Raw genomic sequence first — 26,852 nt, 5'->3', positions numbered from 1 at the left:
AGTTCAATATTGCTTCTGTTGATCGTTTCGCAAAACGGATACAATAATGGAGCATTAAATATACAAACGACTACAAAGTCTCGGTTTTATGATACCGTTTTGGATAAACGACGTTTACAAGCGATAAAAGCGACCTTTTTTATATTCAGTTTCCGATATTAATGATCAGGAGATTTCAGTTGATTGATTAGATTCTAAATTGTGTACTATTCAGTACATCCTCCATAAATTCAACTACGTATCAACAATAGTATTAAAAAATTAGAAGAAAGGACTACAGTCCAGGACCCGAAGCTTTTCACCTCGCAATTTTTACAGAAGGGATCGATTTGCTTGAAAATTTGAGAATAAGTAGTGGATAGTCCAAGGATCAAAATCAATATAATGCCGAAGGGCGCTTTTGACTTGGGGGTGGTTGACACCCCATCCCGTGGGTGGAAATTTTTTATTATATTTTAACTGCAAAAGTTGATAAAAATATTCATTTTAAGCAAAAAAGTTCTATACATTTTTTGATGAAATTAATAGTTTTCGATTTATTCGCTATCCAAATTGTTAGTTTTATATCAAAAAAATCAATGTTTTTCGGTATTATACTCATTTACTATTCACTCAATTTTTGCCGTGAAAAAAGTTTTGCAATCCAAATTCTTGGGAATTAAATAGGCTACAATTTTATTTTTAAATATTTTTTCGTATCTCTGATGCTAATCTTCCTATTCTGCAAAAAAGGCATTTTTTACCAAACTATAAAAATTCTTTATTCGATTTTAACTCTATTTTTTTAAACTAATCAGCCTAAGCCAGTCAAATTTCTGAAATCTATTAATAATACATAAATAAAGAAGAATGAATAAGACCGATGACTAAGAACACCGCTAACTTACATTATTATGCATCCAATTGGATATCTCTTTTTTTTTTTCAAAAAAATATATTGATATTTTAACCGTAACTTTTTTATTTTTTATCCTAGAAAGTTTGTTAACATAAGAATTTCTACAAGTTTTTGTAGGACCTATAAGGTTGTTAATATTAAATCCTTTTAAAATCCTCATTAGCAAAAAGAGGTGACTTTGACAGGGTTGGTAAAGGTGGTTTTTGCATGTTATTACAAGATTTTATTTTCAATTGCTCACTCAATTTTTGCCGTAGAAAAAATTTTTGTAAAATAAGTTCTTGGAAATTAAATGAGCTAAAATTTTATATTGAAATATTTTTTCGTATCTCTGATGCTAACCTTTCTATTCTGAAAAAAATGCATTTTTTACCAAACTACAAAAATTCGTTATTCGCTTTTAACTCAATTTTAAATTAAGAAGACCAAATAAGGTTCATGACCAATTTTAATTAGGGTGGAGAGTGGGTGGAAGTTTCCAATCACTTTTTCGCTGAAAAAAATAGGAACTGACATTATTTTTACTAGTCACTTAATTTTTGAGCTAGGGACCATTTTTTTGTATCTAGAGATAGATATTTTTAAATACTTTAAATAAGCTTGAACAAGTTATCCTCGAAAAATACATAGTTTTCCCGTCTTTTGACTTTGAAACTACAATATTTAGCATTTTACGAAGAGGAGCTAACATATAATAAAGTATAGCTCGATTACTATTTATTGGTCTTAAAGCAAATTATAAATATCGGTTTTGTTTATTTTTTCAAAAGGTATTGGAAACTGAATAAAACAATGATTTTTTTCGATTTAAACCAAAACTTTCTTTAGCGAATAAATCGAAAACTATTACTTTTATAAAAAAAATGTATAGAACGTTGTTTGCTTAGACTGACTGTTTACCAACTTTTGCGATCAACATAAAATAAAAAAATTTCCACCCCCGAGATGGGGTGGCAACCACCCCCATGGTAAAAGCGCCTTTCGGCCTGATATAGATTTTAATCCTTGGACTATCCACTACTTATTCTCAAATTTTCAAGTAAATCGACCCATTCTGTAAAAATTGCGAGGTTTTGTCCTATTTTAACCCGGCACCTGCCACGTGACTTTGCAAGGCGCCAACTGCCACGTGGGGTGCTCACATCACCCCTCAAAAATTTTCTGTAATCTACTTGTTTAATAAACAAAAAATGTGTTGAGTAACACAAGAATATAAATAAACATGTTTTATTAACTTATTAGCCACTAATATGTTATAAAAGTTAAAAAATAAAATGAAAAAGGTGTTATAAGCAAATTAGCAAGTACCAAGCCATAATAAATGAAGTCAAGTAAAATATCTAAAAAAATTAAGATTCAGTGAGTATAGAGTCTATATTAATAATTTAAATCAGTTATTTCAATAAAAAATGTAAATTTGACCTGTTTATCAAAAATACAAAAAAAAATTAAAACTGAAAGTGCCAGATGATTACACCCCAATTCGACTTTAGAGCTATAAGTTCAGAATGACACTAAATAACCACTTCAAACACTAACACATATTATATGCTATATAATATTATAGAAAGCTACTGTGACGCACAGCTCGGTTACCAAACTTGAAATACCAAATATTTGATAAAAATGTGTTATGGGGTGCTGGTAGCACCCTACGTGGCAGGTGCCGGGTTAAGTTTCATTACTTGGACTACTACTGTAGAATTCGGTAAAGACATTAGTAATAATAAAAGTCCGTATTAGGCGTAACAGTTTAAATTAATAAAATAGAAAACTAAATTATAGATACAGTGGGACCTCGATAAGTCGGATTAATTGTGACCGTGGCCGATCTGGGTTATCGAAAATGCGGGTTAGCCGGAGAATATGGTAAAAAAAATAAATGTCGACACGAATCAAGTTTTCTGTTAGCCCAGATATGAAAATATCAAAAGGCGCCACTAGGAAAATATTCCAACATGCGACTTCAGAGAACCCATATGAAACGAGACATTTGTACTCTAATACAGAGTATGGTATAAATGAAAATATACGAGTAACATTTTTATTGTTGAAATGTTTGTCTGATGAAAATTGGTTCGGGTTAGCTGGACATCCGGGTTATCCGAGGCCGGCTTATCGGGGTTCTACTGTACTGACAAGTTGACGAAATGTAAAAGTGAATAAGTCGAATTAAAGAGGCCACAATTTACTCGTTCTTACAAAAAAAAATGCCTTTGGAAATTATCGCGTCTACTTAATATGATCGGCTTGTTAATATATAAGTACGTCTAAAAAGCGTCGTCACGTCTATTTCAGCTATCCCAAGCACAAGTCCATTCGAGTCTAGGTCTTCATATCGACTAAAAATATTAACACTAAAAACGTTACATCTAATCTACCTATTCTTCATGCTTAAATCCGTTTCCCCTGAGAACAAAACTATTAAAACCTCTAATTGCAATAAATTTTAATTCGTATTAGTGTTAAAAATTGGTTCAGATGGTGGTGAATGTTATTTTTACTAAACTAAGATTCCCCGCACCACATATCGCTGGCGTATTATTCCCAATAATTTGTTCCAGTTCCACACATCTGGGCCTATAGGCGTGGGATCTCGTTCCGTCTTCATATTAATAATTAAAACCTTTATACAAGAAACTTCAAATCTAAAATACAATATCTGAAATAATACAGTACTATAGGGCTCTACTCAGCAGTGTATAGTAACTCTTGCAATGATCAATCTTCGAGTACCTAAAAGATCGAATGGTCTCTCACAGAAGTGATATTAAACCCTATGCAGAGAGGTGTTCTCTAGCAAAACATATAATGAACTTTAATAAGGTCAAAATTCTCACAAAAGAAAACAAATTTAAGGAAATGTTTTCTTGGAGGTGACATAAATATATTGTTGAAGGAGACCATGTCTTGTTATCAATTTCTGACTTTAAAAATTTAACGTACTCTCTGACGATAACTACACTCAATAATCACTATTTCACTACTGACTAAAATAGAGTATTGTAATTGTCAACAAGTATTACTATGGTTTGAAAAGGCATATGGCCTCAAAAGTACAAAGAAAACTTGAATTGACCATCTATTGAATACTATTTATACTAGTGCCAACATATAGAGCAAAAACGTGGTTACTTACACAAAAGGACCGAAAACTGCTTGAACGTTTCGAGCGAAAGATCGTAAGCAGAATATAAAGGAATAAAAGAGCAAGGTTTAAGGTGCAAGCGTTGTAACTTTGAGTTGTATAGAAGCTTGGAGGAACCCGATGAACCCGATGGAACCGAGATGGATATTACATGTAATTAGGTGAGACGAAGGTGTAACAGGTTTTTGACCGATGAGGGCAGATTGGATATCCATCTAGAGCAAGACCTAGGCTTTGCCTTGCCATCGCAATGATTTAGCCCAGAATGAGCTGTGATGTTACTAATGATGATGATGATGATGATGATGATGATGATGATGATGATGATAATGATGATAATGATGATGTCGATAATGTTGCTTCCTGGTCAGTAATTCAAAAACTACTTTTTTATGAATCATACATTTTTTGTGATATTGTAAGTGATACAACATTATTACAAAACACAGTATTTTCCTGACTCTGCTTGTTTTTACTAATTAATGAGCTTAGTAGGGCCTACGTAGTAGAACCTACAAGAAAAATAAGTATCTTACATAGAAGTAAAAAACTTCGGTTTGTACAGTATGTCCCTCTGAGTTGTACCTATCCATATAGAAAACTTTTTTATTATTAATTTTACGAAAAAAGTTATTCTTTATAAAAAGTTCTGCATGGCCGAAAACCTAAGATTCAACCACCAAATATCAAATTTTATGAATATTATACGAGGTACCTATGTCAAAAACTTTGAATTTCACTCAAGAGTAAAATAGCTTTATTTTGTAATTGAAAGTTATTTTTAATTAAAAAATATATTCTAATTAGTCCAGGGAGCATCTGTTTTGAGATGGACGTTGAGAGGTGACTTAAATTTTTTTGCAGAAATTGCTTGAAAATAACTCAGATAATAATATTTGAGTTATCCTCCCACTCAAAATGGTCCGGAACATTGTTTAAATAATCAAAATGTCAAAATATTAAGGAAAAATTCGATTTTTTTTTTGGTTTTTTGATTATAACTTTAAAACTATTCATTTCTGAGAAAAGTTGTACTAACATAAAAGTTGCGTAATTAAGTTTCCTACAATATAGAATTAGTTAATAATTTAGAAAATAGTCACTCTTGTTGTAAAATGGCAAGAATTGCGAAAAAAGCTATACAAAAACAAGTATTAGCATTTTACGTTTTTCAACCATTTATGCTACATTTAGGACCTTAATATTTTACCCAGAAAAACTTTATGATATATTAAAACAACACTGTAAATTTTATTAAGATCGGTTTAATAGATTGTGCAAAAAAAATTTTGCAATGCAGCTTTCGCAAAAAAGAATTCATTTTTTAAAATGTTGCAGGACTGAAAATAAAGCAGATATCAAGTTGAATTTTTTTTTACTTATAGAAGTGTACTGTACCTTTCTTTTGCAATTTTGAAAATTAAAATCGATTAGTTACCACGGCGTCAGGAAATTTTTAAAATTAACAATAATTTTTGGTGCTACGCGCAGGACAGCCGTGTTCTATTCACACAAGTTGATTTCCACCAAAATTTCTTCCAATCTTTATCTAATATATTATTTTCTTACTCTATATTTTGTTGTATTTTAATATTTTAATTCCACAAAAATCAAACTAATTTTATTATTGTTTGTGAAATATTGTTTAAACAATTGCATATGTTTAAAAATAATAAAATTTTATTCTCTAAGTTAAAATATGTGAACAAAGAAAGTTTTTGCTAAAAAAAGTGTTATTTCAAAGGATAGAGTATGTGTTTTTATTTTGCAATAAATAAATTTATTTATTTATATCGAAATGTAATAAAAATTAAAATGTATCAATCATTATCAAAGGTTATTGGAATTCCCAATAAGAGCCAACTATCCGCTGTCCTGCGCGTAGCACCAATAATTATTGTTTATTTAAAAAAATTACTGACGCCGTGGTAGTTAATCGATTTTAGTTTTTCAAATTGGAAATGAAAGGTACAGTACACTTCTATAAACAAAAAAAAATTCAACTTACTCTCTGCTTTATTTTTAGTCCTGTAACATTTTGAAAAAATGAATTTTTTTTGCGAAAGCTGGATTGAAAAATTTATTTTGCAAAATCTGTTAAACCGATCTTTATCAAATTTACAGTATTGTTTTATTGTATAATAAGGTTTTTCTGTGTGAAATATTAAGGTCCTAGGTGTAGAATAAATGGTTGAAAAACGTAAAATGCGAATACTTGTTTTTGTATGGTTTTTTTCGCAATTATTGCTATTTTTCAACAAGGGTGACCATTCTTTAAATTTTTAACCAATTTTATATTCTAGGAAATTTAATTATGCAACTTTTATATCAGCACAAATTTTTTTTTAAATGAATACTTTTAAAGTTATAATCAAAAAACGAAGAAAAAAATCGAATTTTTCCTTAATTTTTTGACATTTCCATTATTTAAACAATGTTCCGGAACTTTTTGAGAGGGAGGATAACTCAAATATTATTATTTGAGTTATTTTCAAGCAATTTCTGCAAAAAAATTGGAGTCACCTCTCAACGTCCAAATGTACTAATATTTTTACAGATCCGCCCTGGTCTAAATATGCAATTATATCGTTCATAAAAAACAATTTTAGATAACTAACATTATTTTCAGTTATTTCAATCCTGATAGGTAACTCTTTTATTATTAATTTAACGAAAAAAAGTGATTCTTAGTAAAAAGTTCTGCATAGTCTAAAATCTAAAATACAACCATCTTATATTAAATGGTATCAATTTTATACGAGGTATGTCAAAAAATATAAATTTAGATCAACAGTAAAGTACCTTTATAGTTTAGAATAATTCAATTAGAAGGATGTAATTACATACTGAAACATAGTTTTTAATTTTAAATAACTTTTCATAATAACAATTTTTGATATTGTGAAAAATAAAGGTATTTAACTCTTAAGCAAAATTCATATTTTTTGACATACCTCGTATAAAATGGATAAAATTTGACATAAGATGGTTGTATTTTAGGTTTTAAACCATGCAGAACTTTTTACTAAGAATCACTTTTTTTGGTAAAATTAATAATAAAAGAGTTATCAGAATTGACATAAGTTTTCCAAAGATTTTTCAAAAAAACTGACAAGTACCCTGACACTAGACAAGTACCCTTTCAGCTATTTCGAGCAGGGAAGCCATGCTGCTTTCGAGTCCTAATTTCATAATCTATTAACATCGACATTGGGTCGTACTACAATAGTACAATTTAAGCAAAAATTATGTAATTTTGAAGGCTATGTATCAACTAGTGGGCTAGTTTCAATTACTATTCAGAATGTCACTGAAGATGATCTGACTAGATCGAAAACGTTCTGATGTTCTTATAATCCATTTGGAAGACTCTTTTTTAATTTTTTTTAATAAAAATTATACAGTGTGTCAATTTGAAAAGATGCCACACCCTATAGTTTGGTCCCTATAGAAAATCTAAAAATATACAAAAACACGTCAAATTTATTTGCGAGGGGGACATTTTGTAGATCAGTTTTCAACTAAATTACATCAACCCTATAGTGGGGGCAGACACAACCCCCAAAATCTTTAATGGAAAGGGGGGTTATATGATACCTCATTTTGAAGGTCATTAAATTACCTTTTCAAAAATACCACATGATTTATATTTCTTTTCTGTACTTTTGGAATAGTCTTGGACTAAATACTCTAATCAATTTTGGAGTTCTGAACTCGATACTTAATATATTTACAGTTTTATTTGATTTTTCCAAAAATACTTCAAAAAACACTCTAAATACTTCAACACCTGAACAAAAATTTAATTTGGAGTTCAATACTCCAAAAAAGTTTTTGGAATTCTGAACTCGATATTCATTATCTGTACGGTTTCACTTGATTCTTCCAAAATTACTGAAGATAAATATAATGTATGTGGTATTTTTGAAAAGGTATTCCAACGATTTTTAAAATGAGGTATCAACCAACCCCCCTTTCCATTAAAGATTTTGGGGTTGTGCCCGCCCCCGCAAGAGGGTTAGTGTAATTTGTTTGAAAACTGGTCTATAAAATGTCCCCCTCACAAATAAATTTGATGTGTTTTTGTATATTTTTAGATTTTCTATAGGGACCAAATTATAGTGGGTGGCAACTTTTCAAATTTACACCCTATATACAGCGTGTCTACTTAAGTTGGAAACATATGGGGAACTTTTTTGTTATTCATTTTACGAAAAAAAGTTATTCTTCATAAAAAGTTCTGCATGCTCTAAAACCTAAGATTCAATCATCAGATATCAAATTTTGTCAATATTATACGAGGTATGTCAAAAAATATGAACTTCGTTCAAGAGTAAATTACCTTTATTTCTCTCAATATCGAAAATTGTTATTATGAAAAGTTGTTTGGAAATAAAAACTAAGATCAAATATGCAATAACATGCTTCTAATTTGAAAAAAATATTTTCCAAATTTTTCTCAAATTTATTGATACTAACTTCGTTTTTATTTATTACACATACGATAACTCTTTTATTATTACTTTTACGAAAAAAAAGGTATTCTTTATAAAAAGCTCTGTATGTCCTAAGACCGAAGATGCAACCATCAGATATCACATTTTATTAATTTTATACGAGGTATGTCAAAAATATAAATTTCACTCAAGAGTAAAGTACCTTTATTTTTCACAATATTGAAAACGGATATTAAAAAAGTTGTTTAGAATTAAAAACTATGTTTCAATATGCAATTAGATCCTTCTAATTGAAATATTCTGAAATATAAAGGTACTATAATCTTGAGCGAATTTCATATTTTTTGACACACCTCATATAAAATTAATAAAAGTTGATATATCATGGTTGTGTCTTAGATTTTAGACCATGCAAAGCTTTTTATGAAGAATAACTTTTTTTCGTAAAAGGAATAATAAACGAGTTATCATATTTGTAATTAAAAACAATGTTGGGTATCCATAAATTTGAGAAAATTTTTTTTTTTTTTTTAATTAGAAGCATGTAATTGCATATTTGATCTTAGTTTTTAATTCCAAACAACTTTTTTTTATGAGAATTTTCGATATTGAGAGAAATAAAGGTACTTTACCCTTGACCGAAATTCATATTTTTTGACATACCTCGTATAATATTGAGAAAATTTGATATCGGATGATTTAATCTTAGGTTTTGGGGCATGCAGAACTTTTTATAAAGAATAACTTTTTTTCGTAAAATTAATAATAAAAAAGTTTCCCGTATGTTTCCAACTTAAGTAGACACGCATACCATTATACAAACCGAAGTTTTTTACTTCTATGTAAATTTTTTAACATTGGTATATTGCCAATCACTGGGATTTTCCCTTTAATTTGAAAAATAAGAATATTTCAAAGGAAGTAAAACGATAATGCGTCGCATTTATTACAATAAACAAGGTATCAGAATACAGGACATTTAATATTAAAAAACATAATAGTATATTATGCAACGAGCATTTAATGATGGCCATTATGAAGCGAATATGAGGGATACGCAACGAGCCACCTAGCGGCGAGTTTCGTATAGAGTACGAGCTTCATAATGATAATTAAATGCCAGTTGTATACACTATTCCTTCTATGATCATTCACAACAAAAAATATATTCAAATTTATTAATGTTGTAACCCAAACAAATTAAGTAGTTTGTCAGTTTGACGGTTTGTTTACATATTGAGAACTGTCAAAGCGTATGTATTTGACTCGCCATTGGTCACTGCGCGTGTACTATCTTTATTGCGAATGCAGTATCGCGATTCTATTGGTTAAAAATCTGTATCCCCATAATAATCTGTATCCTAATGACGTCATTAAGATACATGTAGTGATATCATAATTGATATATTATAATATGATAATAGAAAAACATAATTAAAATATAAACAGAAACGTGAATTTCCTCTATATAAGATAAAAAATATAAAAAAAGTTTTATTTTTTTTATATTTATACAGCGTGTCTACTTAAGTTGGAAACATATGGGAAACTTTTTTATTATTAATTTTACGAAAAAAAGTTATTCTTTATAAAAAGTTCTGCATGCCCCAAAACCTAAGATTCAATTATCAGATATCAAATTTTCTGAATATTATACGAGGTATGTCAAAAAATATGAATTTCGGCTAAGGGTAAAGTACCTTTATTTCTCTCAATATCGAAAATTCTTATTATGAAAAGTTGTTTGGAAATAAAAACCAAGCTCAAATATGTAATTACATGCTTCTAATTGGAAAAAAATATTTTCCAAATTTTTCTCAAATTTATTGATATTAACTTCGTTTTTATTCATTACACAGACGATAACTCTTTTATTATTACTTTTACGAAAAAAAGGTATTCTTTATAAAAATCTCTGTATGTCCTAAGACCGAAGACTCAACCAACAGATATGACATTTTATTAATTTTATACGAATTATGTCAAAAAATATGAATTTAACTCAAGAGTAAAATACCTTTATTTTTCACAATATTGAAAACGGTTATTAAAAAAGTTGTTTAGAATTAAAAACTATGTGTCAACATGCAATTACATCCTTCTAATTGAAATACTGTGAAATATAAAGGTGCTATAATATTGAGCGAATCTCATATTTTTTGACACACCTCGTATAAAATTAATAAAAGTTGATATATCATGGTTGTGTCTTAGATTTTAGACCATGCAAAGTTTTTTATGAAGAATAACTTTTTTTCGTAAAATGAATAATAAACGAGTTATGATATTTGTAATAATTAAAAACGATGTTGGGTATCCATAAATTTGAGAAAAATATTTTTTTTTCAATAAGAAGCATGTAATTGCATATTTCATCTTAGTTTTTAATTCCAAACAACTTTTTATCATAAGAATTTTCGATATTGAGAGAAATAAAGGTACTTTACCCTTAGCCGAAATTCATATTTTTTGACATACCTCGTATAATATTGAGAAAATTTGATATCTGATAATTGAATCTTAGGTTTTGGGGCATGCAGAACTTTTTATAAAGAATAACTTTTTTTCGTAAAATTGATAATAAAAAAATTTCCCATATGTGTCCAACTCAAGTAGACACTGATCATAGCATTTGATCTGTCTTTAAAAAGACAACCAAATGCAACCGTGGCACTGAAATTCTCGCGTTAGAGATTCCATAGTAAATCACGAGGGAAAACCAGGAAAAACCTCGTGATACTATCCCGACATCGTAAGTATTTGGGTTTACATTTAGCTTACTCTCAAAACTAATACCAAATTCTGACTTGATATTTTAAATTTTAAATAATAATAAAATACTAAATATGTACTAACTCGATATGTTACTGATTTACTAATTGTGGTATTTTCTTTCTATTGACTTCCTCCTTTAATATGGTTAACCACATCCTACTGTATTCAAGTATAGTCCTAAAAGAAGCAGATAGTAAAAAGAGAAAAATCAAAGAAGCGGCTCTAATTATGCTAAATGAAACCAATTGTGTCGCAAATTCCTCGGTAGAATGCAGTAGGATGTGGTTTCCCATATTAAAGGAGGAAGTCAATAGAAAGAAAATACCACAATTAGTAAATCAGTAACATATCGAGTTAGTACATATTTAGTATTTTAGTATTATTTAAAATTTAAAATATCAAGTCAGAATTTGGTATTAGTTTTGAGAGTAAACTAAATGTAAACCCAAATACTTACGATGTCGGGATAGTATCACCAGGTTTTTCCTGGTTTTCCCTCGTGATTTACTATGGAATCTCTAACGCGAGAGTTTCAGTGCCACCGTTGCATTTGGTTGTCTTTTTAAAGACAGATCAAATGCTATGATTTTTTGTGGCGGATATTCTTGAGTTGGGATTGATTTCATGTAATCGAATGAACTATCTTTTAGTAAAGTCGTCCCAGGAACGCAACTCATCAATATTGGCAATATCATTTTAAAGTCGTCTACTTTAAAATGTATAATACGTGCCTGAATTGCCGATATAAATGAGTCAGATTAAATAAATTATTAGAAGAATTTTTTACTAATCAACAACATTTTTGTTTATTCAGTATTATTTTGTATTTTGACAACGACACCCGACTTGGGCGTCGAAACGTTAATAAAATCATTTTTAGGTAAAATTGTGGCTTATTTCCCATTTGAATATACTTGATCCAATAGAATGGAACAGAACAACTTAAAACGGGATCCTGCAACATTCACAAGAAATAATACGAGGAAAATATCAATACCATATATAAAAGGACTATCCGAGAAACTTAAAACAATAGGAAATAAATTCAACATATCAACAACATTCAAAACAACAAACACATTGAGATCTATTCTATCTAAAACTAAACCTAACAGTGAACAAGAAAGAACAAAAATTGTATTTATAAAATACCTTGTGAATGCGAACAATTTTATATAGGTGAAACGTCAAGACCATTAGACGTTAGAGTAAATGAACATCAGTCTTATATAAAAAATAGAGAATTTGATAGATCTCAAATATGTCAACACGCATGGGATAATGAACATAGAGTTCAGTGGAGAGATTCAAGTATAGTCCTAAAAGAAGCAGATAGTAAAAAGAGAAAAATCAAAGAAGCGGCTCTAATTATGTTAAATGAAACCAATTGTGTCGCAAATTCCTCGGTAGAATGCAGTAGGATGCGGTTACCCATATTAAAGGAGGAAGTCAATAGAAAGAAAATACCACAATTAGTAAGTCAGTAACATATCGAGTTAGTACATATTTAGTATTTTAGTATTATTTAAAATTTAAAATATCAAGTCAGAATTTGGTATTAGTTTTGAGATTAAACTAAATGTAAACCCAAATACTTACGATGTCGGGATAGTATCACGAGTTTTTTCCTGGTTTTCCCTCGTGATTTACTATGGAATCTCTAACGCGAGAATTTCAGTGCCACCGTTGCATTTGGTTATCTTTTTAAAGACAGATCACATGCTATGATTTTTTGTGGCGGATATTCTTGAGTTGGGATTGATTTCATGTAATCGAATGAACTATCTTTTAGTAAAGTCGTCCCAGGAACGCAACTCATCAATATTGGCAATATCATTTTAAAGTCGTTTACTTTAAAATGTATAATACGTGTCTGAATTGCCGATATAAATGAGTCAGATTAAATAAATTATTAGAAGAATTTTTTACTAAGCAACAACATTTTTGTTTATTTAGTATTATTTTGTATTTTGACAACGACACCCGACTTGGGAGTCGAAACGTTAATAAAATCATTTTTAGGTAAAATTGTGGCTTATTTCCCATTTGAATATACTTGATTATAAAAATGCCACAAGAAAATAGCTTCAGAATCTCATTAATATCTCAACAGGTTTTAAAGCAATAAATAAACCGTCAGTTTGGAAGAAAAATTTCAACATCCCGTATCTAGTAAACGAAACATTTGCTGACATACGTTTATGATGCAAACGGTCATTATTTTTTCATGCAGAATTACCCCTTAAAGTTTGTCGCACTTATTTAGAAACACCGTACATTGATGAAGAACATGTCTAGTTGTTAAAGTACCTAACTTTTTTATTATCCAACATAACGAATGAATAAAAAAACAGAATGTTAAGAAAACCTGAGGCTATGGTTGGGTTTTAATTTCAGTATTTTATAAATGCTAGAATATTCCACAGGGTGATGTGAACTTTGAGAGAAAAACTCAGTTTGATTTGTACACCCGGTATACAATGAAAATTTACCTCTTTAGGAACAATATTATTACAGTGGTATTGCTAAAGAATCAGGCTATAACATGTTCCAAAAATCACTTCAATCGGCCCACTGGTTTAGGAAATATTAGACATCAAAAATGACCAAATTTTTAAGTGGGCCGATTTCTATGCACGTAAGTTTATTATAAAAATTATATTTTTCCTAAATACAAAAATTTCATATTTTACATAAATTTAAAAAATATTCAAATATGTAGTATTACATAATATAAAGTTCCAATTAAATATTCTTCAACAGGAAAAGAGCTACAAAAATAATATTTTCTGCAATTCTAAATTTACGCAAACAATTCTCCATCTATTTCCATGTCTCGTTGCCCTTTTTATAAAACACACCTTCAGGTTATTTTTATGCCAATCTCGTACTTCCCATGAAAAGTTCCATTGTGCAAAAAACATTATTTAGTCTACATTTTCAATTTCGCTTTTGGACGGAATTGTCTCGGTTGCTTTTCTAAAATAATTTCTAATAACAATTCACAAAACCAATTCGATCGCCTTTTGTCAAGATTTTCGATAAGGAGAAAAACTGGCTTGGATTTAATCGAGTTATTTGAAAGTAAACGAAAGGAACAAAGTCTATAAATGACATTTTTTTAAATACTGGCTGCCAGCGGCGGAGAATAATGTATATGAAAATTTTTTTAGGCCTGGAAAATGTACACTGGGGTGCAAAATTAATGGGACATCTTAAAAATGAGTCATTTTTGATGTCTTGAGGATTGAAAACTATTTCATCTTTAAATATGTGTTTTTTATTTGGCAACAGTGCGTTTCTGTCAAACTTGACGTAAGCAAAAAAACACATATATTTGAGGAAAAATTTGTTGAATTTGTTTGCCGTCAAGCATGTAGCGGTGGGTTATGCATAGATAAACTAACTCGTGGATTAGGCAAGGTATGGGCCGCTCTGTGCATCGAGGTGTAACGCCAATATTCATGATTGAGTAGTATACTGCCGTGCTTAGCAAAAACGCCGTATCTGCAGAGACATCACATTCGAGTAAAATCGATTTTAGTTTAAGAATTCGTATACGTTTACACAGTATACTGCATAAGACGCGGTGTGTTTAATGTGTTTTGGCTTAACTAGGTCATTTTTAGTAAGCAAATAAGATAGATATGCACATTTGGGTTAGAAAAAAGTAAAAATTTCATTTTTTCAGATTTTTGCAGATACAACGTTTTTACTAAGCACGGCAGTATAGCCATCTATGTCACATGCACGGGATCGCTTGGTTAAAAGGGATAGATAGACCACCGATCGACTCAGTGCCGGTTTATCCACTGGGCGCTTGGCGCCCAGTGGATAAATTTATCCACTGGGCGAAGTGTCCTTCCTTTTATTAATAACAAAATAAAGTCCGATAATAATCGAGGTACATATTATTTTAAATAGAAAAAAGGACTAAGAAATACCTGATAACGTTGTAAGAACGTGACAACTTTTAAACCAGAGTGATTCCTTAGAAAATTGTATGAAATGTATGAAGCTGGAGACAAATCTTTTTATAAACGATTAATGAAAGCACATCTTATAGAGTAAAAACCAATAGAGGCAAAGAAAAGAGAGATTGGCTAATATAATACGAAAATGTTAAAGTTGTTTATTGTTACCCGTGCAAATTATTTTCAATTGAAAAAAATAGTTTAACTAATTTTGGATGTATTTTACCCACTGGAAACATTTGAATAGTTTGCTCAAATCTCAGGAACAAAGTAAATTTTATGTAAACTCTATTAGTAACAAGATCATCAGTTAGATGGAGTTATGTTATATGAATTATCAGTTAGATTGGAGTTATAGATGTTGGCTTGAAAGAGCAAGTAGAACGCGAAACTGACTATTGGCTAAAGGTCCTAAGAAGAGTTGTTGTCACCATTAGATTACTTGCTTCTTAAGGACTAGCTTTCCGTTTATCTCATGAGGAATTAACGAGTCGTCAGAAAGGTAATTAATTAAGTTGTCTTGTATACTTGGCTTCTGACAACTTCTTAGATGAGCATTTACAGCAGAATACGAATAAAGCAAAAGGTTCAGTTAGCCATCTGCCTGACCAAATTTGTAATGAATTCCTGGAAGTGATGAAAACAAAACTTGTAAAAACTTTTGACGCTGTAAATGCTTTACTTAAAAACTACGGATCCATCAAACATCTTTTTTCCAATTAAGCAATAATAGAACAATAATAGAGAATTTTATATTTACCATTGGCGTGCACACGGGTAGAAACATTTTAGATACATCCCTTATGCACGCCAATGGTGAATACAAAATACTTAATTGTATGCCAAAAAATGCGCAATAAACGCCTCTTAAAACGTACCAAATTTCATTTGCATACATCAACGGGTTTTAGAGCAATAAATAAATCGTCAGTTTGTAAAAAAAAATTCAACATCCCGTATCTCGGAAATGAAGCATTTGCTAGCATATGTTTATAAAGCAAACGATTATAACTTTTTCATGCGCAATTACCCCTAGATTTTGTCGCAATTATTTAGAAACAACCTGTATTGATGAATAAGGTTTCTAGTTGTTAAAGTACCTAACTTTTTTATTACCCAACATAAGCGAATGAATCAAAAAGAAAAATATTAAGAAAGCCCAAGGCTACAATCGAGTTTTAATTTCAATATTTTAGATACGCTAGAATATTCCACAGGGTGTTCCAAACTTTGAGGAAAAAACACACTGTCATTGTTAACCCGGTATACAATGACACTTACCTGTTTAGCAACAATATTATTACAACCATATTCTTAAGGAATAAAGCTATAAAATACAAAAAAAAACTCAAATCGGACAACAGGTTTAGGAAATACGAGACTTCAAAAATGTCCTATTTTTGGGTGGTGTTTTAATTTTGATGATTAGTGTATATTATAATCTACTTGGCAGAGCGCCCAACAAAATGGCAGGGGAGCCCAAGCGGGGATTTTTGCAGTTACTCGAGCGCGTCAGATTATCATATAGGGAGAATCCTGGTACCCTGCAGATGTACCTCTACCATATTTGGCTCTTAACAAAAGGGAGCTTTTTAAGGGGGGGCCGAAAAAAAATCTATCCTTAGAAAAACTCGAAATCGTCAGATTAAGATAATGTAAGTTAAGTACATGCAAAACAGTGTATATTTAAAAAATCTGACGATTTGAGTGGGGCGTAAGGAAATGGGTGAGTCCCAAAGTTTCACAAGAAAAAAGCGAATATTTCGTAATATGAATGACAGATCGAGAAACTAAAAAATACACTTATTCAATATTTTTGCAAAATCTGTCGAATGACACCAATCACGACCCCCTACGAAGGTGTGGTGGGGGGTTGCTTTAAAATATTAAATAGGAGCCCCAAATTTTTATTACAGATTTGGATTCTTTACGTAAAAATAAGCAGCTTTTATTCGAGACATTTTTTCTGCCTGACCAAATTTGTAATGAATTCCTGGAAGTGATGAAAACAAAACTTGTAAAAACTTTTGACGCTGTAAATGCTTTACTTAAAAACTACGGATCCATCAAACATCTTTTTTCCAATTAAGCAATAATAGAACAATAATAGAGAATTTTATATTTACCATTGGCGTGCACACGGGTAGAAACATTTTAGATACATCCCTTATGCACGCCAATGGTGAATACAAAATACTTAATTGTATGCCAAAAAATGCGCAATAAACGCCTCTTAAAACGTACCAAATTTCATTTGCATACATCAACGGGTTTTAGAGCAATAAATAAATCGTCAGTTTGTAAAAAAAAATTCAACATCCCGTATCTCGGAAATGAAGCATTTGCTAGCATATGTTTATAAAGCAAACGATTATAACTTTTTCATGCGCAATTACCCCTAGATTTTGTCGCAATTATTTAGAAACAACCTGTATTGATGAATAAGGTTTCTAGTTGTTAAAGTACCTAACTTTTTTATTACCCAACATAAGCGAATGAATCAAAAAGAAAAATATTAAGAAAGCCCAAGGCTACAATCGAGTTTTAATTTCAATATTTTAGATACGCTAGAATATTCCACAGGGTGTTCCAAACTTTGAGGAAAAAACACACTGTCATTGTTAACCCGGTATACAATGACACTTACCTGTTTAGCAACAATATTATTACAACCATATTCTTAAGGAATAAAGCTATAAAATACAAAAAAAAACTCAAATCGGACAACAGGTTTAGGAAATACGAGACTTCAAAAATGTCCTATTTTTGGGTGGTGTTTTAATTTTGATGATTAGTGTATATTATAATCTACTTGGCAGAGCGCCCAACAAAATGGCAGGGGAGCCCAAGCGGGGATTTTTGCAGTTACTCGAGCGCGTCAGATTATCATATAGGGAGAATCCTGGTACCCTGCAGATGTACCTCTACCATATTTGGCTCTTAACAAAAGGGAGCTTTTTAAGGGGGGGCCGAAAAAAAATCTATCCTTAGAAAAACTCGAAATCGTCAGATTAAGATAATGTAAGTTAAGTACATGCAAAACAGTGTATATTTAAAAAATCTGACGATTTGAGTGGGGCGTAAGGAAATGGGTGAGTCCCAAAGTTTCACAAGAAAAAAGCGAATATTTCGTAATATGAATGACAGATCGAGAAACTAAAAAATACACTTATTCAATATTTTTGCAAAATCTGTCGAATGACACCAATCACGACCCCCTACGAAGGTGTGGTGGGGGGTTGCTTTAAAATATTAAATAGGAGCCCCAAATTTTTATTACAGATTTGGATTCTTTACGTAAAAATAAGCAGCTTTTATTCGAGACATTTTTTCTGCCTGACCAAATTTGTAATGAATTCCTGGAAGTGATGAAAACAAAACTTGTAAAAACTTTTGACGCTGTAAATGCTTTACTTAAAAACTACGGATCCATCAAACATATTTTTTCCAATTAAGCAATAATAGAGACAAAAAATCAGCAGTTAGAAGTGAAGCTAAGGCACTGCAGAATAAAATGGATACCTTTGAGACAGCCCCATTGACACTGATTTGGGCAAAAATTTTAAAACGCGTAAATGCAACAAGAAAACGTTAGAAACTGTGGAAACGAATTTGTCGATTGGAGTAGAATTAATGACATTTGAGTTTTGTTGGAGACTTGAGAAATAAATTAAGCGAAATTGAACTATCCAAAAATATTTTTTTTTTGCGAAGGCGAAGATATCTCAAATATATTCTATAGAATTGACCTTCAAAGAACAAAGAGAAGAAAAACAGTTTTCGATGCAGAAGTTGAAAGTGAAACAATTTTAAAGGGGCAAGATAGATTCAGAATTGAAGTAGGTACCTGCCTATTTAATGTTATATGCGACAATATTACTTAATTATCGTTTAAAAGGAATATAATGCTACAAAGATATTACATCAGGTGTTAGATGTTTTTTACGCTAAATAAAAAAGAAGTCAAGACGTTAGTTATTATTTTATGCGAGAAATATAAAAAATATTGATGAAACCAAGGAGAACTTGCATAATGAAACTACTCATTTTGTAATGTTAAGCTAAAATTTTAATAAACATTTGAAAAATTTGGTGTCATCCAGGATGCAAAGACAACTTTTCCCAATTTTAAACTTTACTGGAAGTTTATTTGATGATACCAATTATTTCTAATGCGTCAGGTGAGCGGTCTTTTTCGGTTTTAAAAAAAAAATAAAGAATAAAGATATATTATATTAAAGATTACATTTGGGTCAAGATAACCTAGAAGCATTATCACTATTTACATAGAAAATGAAGGACTGAACTGAATTTTTATAGTAGGTATTAATATGGCAGTTTGCTAATGACAAGTCAAGAAATAAAGTGAGCTAAATTTTTTCTTATGTATTTTTTAGAATATGTTTTTTAGAACTTTCTTTTTTTTTGTATTTTTAAATGTATTGTTTGGAATATTTTTTACGTTTGCTATTTTTCTTGTTTGTTTTAAAAAATTTATCGTATGGATTTTACAATAAACATTTAGAGTTAATAAATGTGTTCTTTTGTTAAAAAACTGACAACGAATGGCAATGAAGGGGGCCCCTAAACCTCCAGCGCCCAGGGCCCGAAGTTAGGTTAAACCGGCACTGGATCGACTGTTTCCGCGATACAGTTTTTTTGCTCAGTATGCCTTGTCTACAGTCAACTTGTCTATGGTGATATGATCGTATTAAATATGACGTGCATTCCTAGTTGTTTGACTTTATAGTTTATTTATAAAAATATTTGCTAGAATATTAATATTTAAAATATTTTTGGAAAAAATAAATAAATATAGAATACAATTGAGGCTGTCAGTCCATAAGTGGTGTGACCCTTTTTAACAATTTTATCAAAAGGCTTTTATTATGGTAAAATTTATCCCCTACTGAAGTATTTTCAGATGGAGTATTTTCACTTTGCATCTGAAAGTACTTAAATAAGGGATAACTTTAATGTAATAAAAGCGTTTTGGTAAAATTGATAGAATGGGTTACACCACTTTTGCACTGATAGCCTCAATTTTACTATAAAAAGTCTAAATATACCAATAAAACTTTTAAATTGCCGTCGTTGACAAATTTCTAACCTAGAATTATAGTTGTCATTTTATCCGCTAAAATTGTGAAAATATTGTCAAGATAGATTACTTCTGTTTCAAGTTATCTTTATTCGCATCATGGATTGATTATTTATTTAGGGTATTGTAATTTTCAACCAATTATACATCTATAAGTATGTCGCTTTAATACGTAAACACCCTTCAACGAATACATAATTTTCGAAGTTCTATGTATAATAATCAAGGACGCACGTTTTTTTCCTGTCACTTCTAGCTTAATGCGTTAGAGCGAATTAGACACACTGTGACGCACTAAAAAAGGGTTTGTAATAAACTGTATCTACACCATATAAATATTTAAACAAAAATTACAGCTATATACACTGAGCATCAAAATTATTATGGCTGTACAGAAGGATCCTGAAAATACCATGGACAGACAAAGTCACCAATGAAGAAGTACTACGGAGGATGAACACAACCGCAGATTTAGTCAACATCGTGAAGGGCCGTAAGCTGCAGTACTTAGGGCATATAATGAGAAATCAAGGCAGATACCAGCTACTCCAGTGCATTTTACAAGATAAAATTGAAGGAAAAAGGACCCCAGGACGAAGAAGAATATCCTGGCTTGCTAACCTGAGAGCATGGTATAGAAAGACCTCAACTCAACTATTCCGTATAGCAACTAACAAAGTCATCATAGCCAGAATGATCGCCAACGTTCGGAACGGACAGGCACCCTAAGAAGAAGAATCAAAATTAATGCACCACCTTAAAAATGGGACATTTTTGATGTCTCGTATTTCCTAAACATGTTGTCGGATTTAAGTGATTTTTTCAGTATATTATAGATCTACTCTTCAAGAATGTCGATTTAATAATATTGTTGCTAAACAGTTAAGTTTCATTGTATACCGAGTGTAACAATGATAGTGTGTTTTTTCCTCAAAGTTTCGAACACCCTGTGGAATATTCTAGCGTATATAAAATATTGAAATTAAAACTCAACTATACCGTTAGGCTTTTTAAACATCTTGTTTTTTGACTTATTTGCTTATGTTAGATAATAAAAAAAATAGGTACTTCAACAACTAGCCATGTTCTTCATCAATACAGGGTATTTCTATTAATAGGTGCGACAAATTTTAAGGGGCAATTCTGCATAAAAAAATGACCGTTTGCTTTATAAACATAAATGTCCGCAAATTCTTCTTTTTGGAGATATTTTTCTTACAAACTGACGATTTATGTATTGCTCTGAAACTGGTTGAGATATGCAAATGAAACTTAACAGGTTTTAAGAGGTAGTTATTTCGAATTTTTTGACAAACAATTAAGAATTTTATATATACCATTGGCGTGCACACGAGTAGAAACATTTTAGATACATCCCTTATGCACGCCAATGGTGAATACAAAATACTTAATTGTATGCCAAAAAATTCGCAATAAACGCCTCTTAAAACGTACCAAATTTCATTTGCATACATCAACGGGTTTTAGAGCAATAAATAAATCGTCAGTTTGTAAAAAGAATTCAACATCCCGTATTTCGGAAACGAAGCATTTGCGGGCAGATGTTTATAAAGCAAACGATTATAACTTTTTCATGCGCAATTACCCCTAGATTTTGTCGCAATTATTTATAAACAACCTGTATTGATGAATAAGGTTTCTAGTTGTTAAAGTACCTAACTTTTTCATTACCCAACGTAAGCGAATGAATCAAAAAGAAAAATATTAAGAAAGCCCAAGGCTACAGTCGAGATTTAATTTCAATATTTTAGATACGCTAGAATATTCCACAGGGTGTTCCAAACTTTGAGGAAAAAACACACTATCATTGTTAACCCGGTATACAATGACACTTACCTGTTTAGCAACAATATTATTGTAACCATATTCTTAAGGAATAAAGCTATAACATACTAAAGAAAATCAAATCGGACAACAGGTTTAGGAAATAAGAGACTTCAAAAATGTCCTATTTTTGGGTGGTGCGTTAATTTTGATGATTAGTGTATATTATAAGCTACTTGGCAGAGCGCCCAACAAAATGGTAGGGGAGCCCAAGCGGGGATTTTTGCAGTTACTCGAGCGCGTCAGATTATCATATAGGGAGAATCCTGGTACCCTGCATATGTACCTCTACCATATTTGGCTCTTAACAAATGGAGCTTTTTAAGGGGGGGCCGAAAAAAAATCTATCCTTAGAAAAACTCGAAATCGTCAGATTAAGATAATGTAAGTTAAGTACATGCAAAACAGTGTATATTTAAAAAATCTGACGATTTGAGCGGGGCGTAAGGAAATGGGTGAGTCCCAAAGTTTCACAAGAAAAAAGCGAATATTTCGCAATATGGATGACAGATCGAAAAACTAAAAAATACACTTATTCAATATTTTTGAAAAATTTGTCTAATGACACCAATCACGACCCCCTACGAAGGTGTGGTGGGGGGTTACTTTAAAATATTAAATAGGAGCCCCAAATTTTTATTGCAGATTTGGATTCTTTACGTAAAAATAAGCAGCTTTTATTCGAGACATTTATTCGAATTATGGATAGATAGCGCTATAATCGGAAAAATCGATTGTTTTAAATGGAAAATTAACTTAAAAATGGAAAGTCCCCACTAAAACGGAAAACTTTACTTAACTTTTTTTTAATTTAGGACCCAATAATCACAGCCCAATAGGTCCCCATAACGCTTGAGTGACTGCAACTTTAGCATACTTTCCTCCCCTACTAAAATATTAAAAGTGGACGTATGACAATTTAAGAAAACTTTAAAGGAGTTTATTATTTATCAGGTCCATGAAACATTGATGGCAAAGTCTAGCATTAATACGATTAACTTTGTCAGAGGAATCCAAACTTTACTAGATAAACGTCTCTTGTAGTTTAAGGCGTATTTTTGACGGAAAAGTTTTAAGTGATGAACTAAGAAAATTTTGTGCAAAGCACTTTACTGAATTGACATTAAGGAAAATAACGATAGTAAAGGAGGCTTCAAATTTTCAAGAAAATTTTGTTGATTATTTCATTCATAGGAGATTCTGATCAATAGAAAGCTACAGAAATCTAAATTAGACTGATAATTTTTGATAATTTCCCGTCGCCAAGTATATTACGTCAGATCCCCTTCGTTGCTACGAAAAAATACATTCAGTGACATTAATGACAATTAATGTTTTAAAAATTATAAAAGTGATGACTTTCAACCGTGAAATATTTATAACAACTGTGTCTTTAATTGTACTAATTAGTACTTACATAAATAAATTACGATAAAATTTTGGTTTTGAACAGTTGTATTCATGAAATAATCGCAACAAATTGCACTCGATCTCTAAAATTAATATATAATTTTTGCCCTTGTGACACTTTGACATAATTTAAACTGTCAAATTAAAACTGTCAAAGTGTCACTCGGGAAAAATTCAATAATTTTAGAGCTCTTGTGCAATTACTACTGATTATTTCATTCATTGGAGATTCTGACCAATAGAAAGCTACAGAAAACTAAATTAAACTGATAATTTTTGATAATTTCCCGTCGTCAAGTATATTACGTCAGATGCCCTTCGTTGCTACGAAAAAATACATTTAGCGACGGTAATGACAATTAATGTTTTAAAAATTATAAAAGTGATGACTTTCAACCGTCAAATTTTTATAACAACTGTTTGTTTAATTGTACTAATTTGTACTTACATAAATAAATTACAATAAAATTTTGGTTCTGAACAGTTTTGTTCATGAAATAATCGCAACAAATTGCACTCGATCTCTAAAATTAATATAGAATTTTTGCCCCCGTGACACTTTGACCTAATTTCACTCGCCTGCGGCTCGTGAAATTAAAACTGTCAAAGTGTCACTCGGGAAAAATTCAATAATTTCAGAGCTCTTGTGCAATTTACTACTGATTATTTCATTCATAGGAGATCCTGACCAATAGAAAGCTACAGAAATCTGAATTAAATTGATAATTTTTGATAATTGCCCGTCGTTAAGTATATTACGTCAGATGCCCTTAGTTGCTACGAAACAATACATTCAGTGACATTAATGACAATTATTAATGTTTTAAAAATTATAAAAGTGATGACTTTCAATCGTCAAATATTTATAAAAACTTTGTGTTTAATTATTGCACTAATTGGTAATTACATAAATAAATTACAATAAAATTTTGGTTTTGAACAGTTTTATTCATGAAATAATCGCAACAAATTGCACTCGAACTCTAAAATTAATATAGAATTTTAGAGCTCTTGTGCAATTACTACTGATAATTTTTATAAGAACAAACCTGGTATGTGATATTTTATACCATAGTATATATTTTTTTAGTGGAAATAAGAGTGTAACATAATCGGTTGAATAAACTGCACAGTTTTTGTTATTATGGACTTGCTTTAACATCGTACATAAGATTTTGGTTTCTTGATTCGCTGCAGTTATACCCTATTTCACGAACTTACGCCTGTTTTGGATTATTTCAACAACGAATATTTTACTGTGCAAAATAAGAAGAACGAAAGTAAATTACAAATTACAATGTTGTTTATTGGAATAATTATTAGCGCCATTTACTTTCGTACTTCTTATGTTGCACAGTAAAATATTCGTTGTCGAAATAATCCAAAACAGGCGTAAATATGTTCGTGGAATGGCCCATAAATAGTTTTTGGTGATGATCTGGCTTGTCGCTTAAAACATACTGGAAGTATTTATTTTTATGTGTTGAGGATCTTTGTATTCTATATTATTATATATCTCCACTTTTCCATTTGTAACAATAAGCCTCCATGGTTTAAAGTCTTCAGTAAAATGTTTGATTTTCATTTATAGATCTCCCGATCCAATCACATTATAGATAAACATAACCTAATAAAACTAGGTCATACATCTTGCCACAATTTTTTAAAATAATCTTTTTAACCTTCGGATGACCAAGGGGGTAAATTTTGACCCCAATGTATGTTTGTATTTAATAAATTCACAAATATTTTCAATTTTAAACACATTATTTTTTTACTTTAATATCATTCTAGATACCCTCATATTTTGTAATAAATAAAATATCCTATATGTTACGAAAAAAAATATTTTCTAAATTTGGGGTCAAAGACGAACTCCCTTGGCCTTCCATGTTCCAATTTTTTGGTAAGTAATAACCGTCTATTATGTGGAATTGTTTGTAAGAAACCTTCCAATATTGATAAAAAAATTGTTGTTAAACATGTGGCGACGTAAATTAGTATATATTTTAAAATTTCTTTAGTTCTATGTTCAGAATGATGATTTCTGTTTTTGCTCAGTTGTAATTAAAATATGTTTTACTAATATTTATTTATCATTTATTGATACAATACTAACATTAAAATTACGAATACATTATTTTATTTACTAAAACAACTAAATTTTTTTGTCAACTGTCATTTTTGACTGGGGGTCATTTTTGACCCCCATTGGTCATCGGAAGTTTGAAAACGATTTTCGTAGTGGAAATCGAAACGTCAAGCATTGGTTAGGTAATTAAAAATGTAATTTTCATTACACCAATAATAATTACATATTAATCAAATGTAAACGTGACACTGAAACCTGAAGTTGCTGAAAAATTAATTCAAGAAACTTCAAGTCTCTTGTAATTTCTTGTTTCAAGTAATTCAAGAAATTTCCGTTTTATTTTTATATATATTTAATCGATAATAACCAGCCAACGATAATCAGCTCTTTATTAATGGTTAGTCATTAAATCGCTTTTTTGTTCTAGGTAATTACAAGAATATCCTTAGATAGACTGTTAACAATTAAAAATGCCTTGCAGCAAACTGCAGTTAGACAAGATTCACTTAAGGTAAGATTCAGTTACATTAAATTTGACTTAATATAATATAAATGAATACAATACGCTCACAATTTTATCTGGACTCGATATTTTATACTCTATTTGAAGCCGATACAATATGTTTTTACCCCTGGCAAGGTATGGTGAAGTTGTACTGATATTGTACTCCTAGTTTTTACTTAAAACAAGTGGTATTATTAAATAGTTTTTTAAAATTAAAATGTTTTTCTACTAGATACTACTACGTAAGTCATCTATACGTAATTATTACTTTATTATTGTGAAAAGAAAACGTCAAATAATAAATATACACCACCGTTCAATCATTTTGTGAGGTTAGCTAGCATGCGGTTGGTTTGTCACTTACCAGAGCCGGACTGAAGCTTCCGCCACCGCAGCTTAAAATGACCTCACACAATGCAAACACACCTTCCGATCTAACCAGTCCAGTAAATCAACGTTCGAATATCACAAACAGTTATGCATCAGCCGCTTCAAATTATTTTCCGAGTAAGACCCAAGCAATTGTATTTAGTTGTATCGATAATGCTAAACTGCAGGATTATTTAATTCCGTTGGGCACAATAATCAACCCAAAAAATATTAATTTTTCATTTAGATTATCTCATAATAGAATCTGCATGTATTTG

At 30.6% G+C, this 26,852-nt stretch overlaps 1 protein-coding gene across 2 annotated transcripts in view; it reads left to right on the top strand.

Moving 5' to 3' along the window:
* Positions 1–26,852, top strand: part of LOC126882946 (adipokinetic hormone/corazonin-related peptide receptor variant I) — an 815,905-nt gene that overhangs the window by 314,895 nt on the left and 474,158 nt on the right. Inside the window, exon 1 of one of the 2 annotated variants that reach the window (XM_050648024.1) lies at positions 26,133–26,211. The exons of the other annotated variant lie outside the window; for it this stretch is intronic. The gene's annotated coding sequence lies outside the window, so the exon portion shown is untranslated. Of the gene's footprint in view, positions 1–26,132; positions 26,212–26,852 lie in introns of those variants that run through there. 2 annotated transcript variants of the gene reach the window in all.

This window comes from Diabrotica virgifera, chromosome 4 (assembly GCF_917563875.1).
Source record: "Diabrotica virgifera virgifera chromosome 4, PGI_DIABVI_V3a".
NCBI lineage: Eukaryota > Metazoa > Arthropoda > Insecta > Coleoptera > Chrysomelidae > Diabrotica > Diabrotica virgifera.
The sequence above is the reverse complement of the archived record's forward strand: the minus strand, read 5'-3'. Positions and strand labels throughout refer to the sequence as shown.